Below are 6938 nucleotides of genomic sequence, written 5' to 3'. Positions count from 1 at the left end.
CTGTTTTTTTAAGAGCCTTCATTGGTCGAGGCCAGATGTTCACCCTATCCTAGGTTTGTCTTTAACCAGCAGTTTCTAGTGCTTTAGCTCCCTCCAAATATCCACACCCCTATCCCTGCAAAAGGTCTCTGTGTGTTTTAGAGTGTTCTAAAACACCAGAGCAGAGACAAGCACAAATGTTCTCCCCTTCACTTGTTCACTTTAAAGGGCTGGTGTTTAGTATGATGGATGACCCTTTAAGATGTGGGCATCTCAGTGTTGGCAAACAAAGCATGTCTGCACTAACATGCCATGTTCACAAAAGCCTGGCCAGGGGTTTGGTTATGTCTCCTTGGCACTCTTTTGTCATTGATCTGTATGAATGGCTCATTGTAATTATAGTGGGCATCTCCTATCTATCATTGCACATGCATTAGCAACTGTGAAACCTCACAGTTGGGATAGCATGATAATCCATGGTACAATAACATCCTATTGAGCATCCATTGCAAAGCATTTTTGCTAACATACTGTGTATTGTATCCAATAAAGGGTTCATTACGTTTAGTGTCATTTTCAACATATGGAAATAGTTTCTTTTAACTGCTTAAACTGCTGCACTCCAGTTCAACTGACAAAAGAAGAAATTCCTGCACATACTGTACATGTATTTGTCTCCATGGTTGGAAGACCAAAACATAGGTCACATAAATAAAAAGGTGAAACTGTGGTAAAGCTACAGGAATTTCCTCTTTTGAATGACATATTATATTCCAAATCACCTGCAAGAGACTCTTAATAGAGTGAGTGTTTTCCTATTCAAACTGACATAAGAATTCTCCCTTATGGAGAAATCCATTAGGGAGGAGACAAAAGCAGCCAATAATGTCAGATATTTGATAAATTAATAAAATGGTACTAACAAAGTTAATCTAAGCCTCAGTTTTAAGGCATGTGCACACTAGTTCATTAATCAAAATGACTAGCTAGTCTTTACTCTACTCACAGATGGTTGCTTAACCCAGTGGGGCTCATCACCTTATTCTAGTCCTAGCTCCATCTTCCTCATTTTAGTCCCCTCTCCCCCATTTTCTTTGGGAGTACACTAAAACATTTTAGCTTATTGGCTATTGAATGAGGGGCCATTAAGCACACAAGCCCAGAACCCTGTCACTCACCAGGGTCACCCATTGACCCGAGGAAAGCCACATTATGATGTGGAATTGACCTGGGGGTCTTGCGGCATTGTGAATCCCTGTCACATGGAGACAAATGTGCAAAGATTGTATCTGTTTTGTGATGCTGTAACTCTGTTGACAAATGGCACATCTATTTAATTAATGGTTCCAGCACTGACACTGTACACCTCTAGGGATATGCAGCTGTTCTATATGATGGCAATAGGCCAGTAGCTGTGTGGCATTCCAGAGCATGTCTGTCAGACTTCACAAACAAACTGCACCATGGTGCTAGAATGTGGACATTTTATCCTCTACCCATCTAGCCTCTGCCACAACTTGGTAGAGTCCAATCCATTCTCAATGGATCATCTTTGCTGCACATAGGTCACATTAGCTCCTTCCTGTAAACATTATTATTTTTTTTTTTTAATTTTAAGTGCATTTTACACCAAAGTCTCAACATTAGCTGGCTGGAGCCTGTGGTACAGATCAATGTTGCGGTAAGAGACAATGCAGAGAAAGTACCAGAAAAAACCTCAGACTGATCTAAAAGTCAATGAGAAAATGAGCCACCATTAGTTCCCTGCTTAGCCTCCATACTCATGGTTGGGGTAAAGATTATTATAAGGATACCAATATGTTTATTTGTAAAACTCTCATTATACATTGTTAATACGTTGTAGCCTAGTAGATTTTGATTCAGATACCAACGTAATGTGGGGAAGAAAAACAACACACGCAAATAATCATGGATTCCTTCAGTTATGACCCTGAATGTATGTCCCAGCTGTGGTATCTTATAAGATATGACTTGGAAGCACAACCAGCCATTAACAAAATGCAAAACTCACCTTGAACTATGACATGGTGGCCTACAGTAAGGAGGTTATGGCATTGAGGAGCCATGGGCTGGGATTATAATGGTGGATTATGGGCTATCTAGGCTTCCCATGGTCAGACAACTGTGATAGTGTGCCATTGTGTTGATTTCATTCTGGGTAATCATACAAATATTCTGCAGCCAAATTGAGGGATCCCAACAAAAAATATCACTTTGATTACTTGATCATGGTAATTGCATCAAATTGTTGTCTTCTTTGCATTTTAATGCGCTTTCCTTTGCAAGTCCAATGATTGTAATTGTGTGCAGATATGTCTATGCATAAGGAGATTACTAAACTGACATTGATACCATCATTATCATTACCGACATTGAAATGCTGATGGCAGATGAAGACAACATGTGGTTCCTATAAACAGTAATGTAGTATACTATGGTTCAGTCAGGACACTTAAGTCATTGATGTAAATGTATTTAGTTTAATAAATGTACAATAGATTTGGCGTAATGGATGGTTCCACTCTGATATAGCTTGAATAAACAATAATAAACAAATAAATAAAAGCTTTAGTCTGTCAGTATCAGTAAAGCACAATACTGTAGATGATGTTTATCACACTAAATAAAATTAGGCAAAAAAACTGAAAATTCTTGGAGGGCTCTAGTGTCATTCAGTATATTTTGCTTGTCTCAGGTTAGCTCTTTATAATGAAAACAAAAAGGATGTGCTCTGATAACTTCTGTAGCGATCATTTTTATGTTACGGATGAAAATGGGGAATGCAAAAATCCATCATACAGTACCACATTGGAACTGATCTCCTGATCTTATTTTTTCAGTGGATATCTGGGTGGAAAATTCTGGTTGAAGTGATTACTCCATTGTTTGTTAAAGTGTTTCCACACAAACATGATCCATGATTCTTATTCTCTTTGGAAAGGAGATCAATTTGTTGGTAATGATGACCATCCATCTTATGTTGACATACTGTATTATACTACCAAAGCTACCTGTTTTTAAAGAGAAATTAATCAAAATGTGTCTTGCACTTGAGCACAAAGCATCACATTTTCCATTTACGAGATCTATAGACTCTGTGACTGTTAACCGCCAAACTGTAAACCTCCACACTAGCATGTTAACCTAGTCATCCATCTAAAAATGAAATGTGGTGCGTTTCAGCCCTGTCTCAAGTCAAGGCAAGGTGATTATGATTAAATGTAGTTCTTTTCCCCCGGCATGGTGGTAAATGGCTTCCCCTCACTCATCTGTTATCTTAGCCTATAATTAATAACAGTGCACTAATGGGGTCTCACAGGACCCCATCCATAACTGTCTCCAGACCACAACCACCCTTGCACGACTCTATGTAAAAAAAACACACAAAAAAAGACTTCAGACCATAAACATTCCTATTCATCATCGGCCATCACATCCCCACCGCCATGCAGTGTTCTCTGGAATAGGGGATGAAGGCCGTATGTGTGTAGAGCGCCTCACCACAGAGAAACATGATAGGGGGCCAGATTAACTAGAACAACATCTACCGCCTGCAGTGGCGACCATCATGCTAATCTGAACCAGCACTGACATACATAGGAAACTCAATCTGACACCTCCTTAACAGTTGACACCTCATAACATTTGCTAGAGGGGTTTCTCTCTGGCTGTCTCAAATGACTGTTTAAGACTGCTTTTTAATGGGTTACGGCTTAAATTATTGTTCATTGGCACCCTGTTAAAGACTGCTTTTGAATGAGTTACGGCTTAACTTGTTGTTCAATGGCACCCATATGATGGTGCTAGCAAAGCTAAGATTGTGGACTTGATTCCCACTGGGACCATATATACAAACTTTATGCACTCATTTTACTGTAAGTCTGGCTTGGATGGTTTGAAGTCTTGGTTTATAATGAATATGGTTAGGGCTGGAGTAGTTAAAGATGGTCTGAAATCAGTTGTTGAGTGAAGAAAGAGTTTATCTTCATTGTGTTGAGAAAAGAAAAACACTTCATTCATTTGCACTGATCTGAAAACATCGGATAGGTGAAAGCAATATGGTGGATGTCTACCAGGTACTTGCTTTCACTAATCCAGGTGTGTCACTTTTAATGAAGATTAAGGGGAGGAGGCGGGGAGAAGAAGCATCTAAAGACTATTGAGATGCCCCAATTCTATCTCACTGTCATCTGTGACTGGACTTTTTAATTGGCCACTGACTGCTATGAACACAACACTCTGTAGGCCTGTAGAACCAAGCCAGCTCAACAGAGTCTGACAGACTTAAAGCCCACATTGTTTTTAGCCCCCTGATACTGACACCATGTAACTATAACAACACGTCCATGATGGGGCTTATTCACATCTAAATTCAAAAAGTGCCATCGTAAACACAGAGGAAACCAGTCTGTCACTCTAAATACTATTAGTGAGGTGATCCCCATTGGCCATTGACTGCTACTACTGACACTAAATATAGGAATGAGGGACAGTTCAATACTCAGGTTAGACCAGGGGTCTGGAACAAAGCATCCATTGAGGACATGTACTGAGTGGCACATAGGATGCAGGGCTGCTTTGGTTTGTTGTTAACACCCTCTAATACCCTCTCTTGAATGTGAAGTGCAAGCACAAGAAAACTCTCATTGTAACAAGTATATTAAATTAAATATATGATTTGATATAACACGTGTAATGTACAATAATGTACAATAATATACATTGTACATCAAATAAGCATGTATAGAATTAAATAAATCCCAGGCACGAAACTCTACAATGTTGTTGTTACTGGGTAACTTATAGACACAGCATTAACAGGTCACCTCCCCTTGAGAGTTGGGTCTAAAATACATGACCTGATGCTGGCAATGTGCCTGGTTGTCTGAAAGTCCATGATGAAATGTGGGCATTGTTGCTACAAAAGCAATATTTCATTTCCTCATTTGGTCTGACATATTCTCTCAGCAGCTCTTATGTGTGACGTACTTCATAACAAACCTTTTAATAGCTAGTGTTGCGTTTTTACTAGTGATGAAAGCCATTGAGCTTTCACAATTTCTTTATGGCCTGCTGGAGCTGAAGTGTCCAAACATATAAAAGCAACCTTTGTAAACGTCTCCAACTTTTACAAGATCAGAGGAACACAGAAGCTGTAATAAATTCCCAAGCAACACTCCCAAAGCCATTTTAGACTTGTTTTCTATAATGGTTTGATCACACAGGTTAAATACAGCAGGTTACAGTAGCTGAGTGGTTCTACGTAGAGGTGTTTTGTATATGGTAGGATTTCAACCTGTGACATTTGCCAACAAAAATGCAGTACAATCTATTTTATACTGCCTTCCTCTTCTAATAGAAATATATTTTCTTGATCCCTGCGGTAACTCAAAGTTTTGAGCAAATCTCTCATTGACATCAATGCATGAAAGTCAGAGTTATTCAGGCGGATATCAAGTTAGTCATTGGCCTGTGTGTGTATTCCAACCACACAGTTGCTATATTCTTTCATATCAGCCCTATGGTTGTCCTCCTAAATATCTAACACACATGGCGGCCTGTGATTTCATTTGGGGAACATTGGACCACAGAGTGGATCTCTGGATCTTCCTATTTGACTTTACTGACCTAGCGTCCTGTATTCACATAATATTCTGCTGCGTTACCTTCATTAACAGGTTGTTTACGCGGCAGGTCGCTAATTGACGAATCGAGAGAGGAACGCGAACCCCTGTGCAACCTCCTCTGCAAGAGTTGCGCGACATTGCAGACCCCTGGTTGCGTTGTTGTCGATGAAGCATGAATCGGCCTTTAGTAGAACTGTCCAACAAATAAACAGTTTCTCAAGTTCGTTCAATCTATAGTTTCCCAGGGGGTTACTTAAAGGGCTATACAGTTCATATGTTCCTCTTACCGTTACATAAGAAATGGTCAATTCATGAGGGATTTTTGATTATTGGGCAAACATCTCAACAGCCAAGTACCAAGACATACATTGTTACCACTTAAACAGGGCAAGGGAAATATACTACATATACTGGCGCCAGTTTGACCACTCACGGTTATCCTCAGCTACGCAGTGGGTCCAAAAGCTCCACTAAAATAAACTCATAAAGTTCTAGAAATTTACAGAGGGGCAGTTTAGTTTTAGGACAAACAAATAAATAAAAACATCAGGGGGGCTCTCTCACCCTAGACAGCCGACTCTTGGTGGTCCAACATCGGGAGCACAGTCAGGGCTCTATGCAGTTCCAGGACTGGCAGGCACACATAGCACTCAAGACGACCGCTCTGTTCCAATCCAGCCTGGACTGTGGGTAATTAGAGTGGAAGTATACAGGGACAAACAGATTGTAAAGTTTATGTTTAGAGTCTGAGTTGTTCCAGGTCAGATCACATGGTTAGGCAAAACCCCTGGCCCTTGTTGGGTGGATAGTGAAGGGTGAAGACTGGATTAACCCTGACTGAAATGTGATTTGTTTGATTTGAGGTCAATTTCCCTATCAAATAGTTCAGTTTATATCTCACAAACATTCTCAGTGTACAAAGTAAGAGGATATAAGATACTTTATTAATCCCCAAGGGGAAATTATAATTTTTGCTCATGGCTTGATGGTCTTCTTTTCCATTCTACTTGGAGCCAGACTGGTCGGATCAACGCTCCAGTACTTCCTGATGCTATTCACAGCCACTTCCTCAACTTAATAGGCTAAAGGTGTGATAGAAGACACAGCCGTCATGTGTCAAACACACCAGCCAACCTTTCTCACTCTATAATCGGGGAAGACATTTTTGGTCACACTTTGGATTACATACCTGTGTAGTAACGCAGTTATAAACTGGAGTAACAACATTGTATTAACACTGTACACAAGTAATTGCTTTGTAAGGAATTACAAGTGGAATACAGACTGTTTCTTTATTGTTATTGTGTAATG

The sequence above is a fragment of the Argentina silus genome, assembly GCF_951799395.1.
Source record: "Argentina silus genome assembly, chromosome: 14".
NCBI lineage: Eukaryota > Metazoa > Chordata > Actinopteri > Argentiniformes > Argentinidae > Argentina > Argentina silus.
This window is presented reverse-complemented; position numbering follows the sequence as displayed.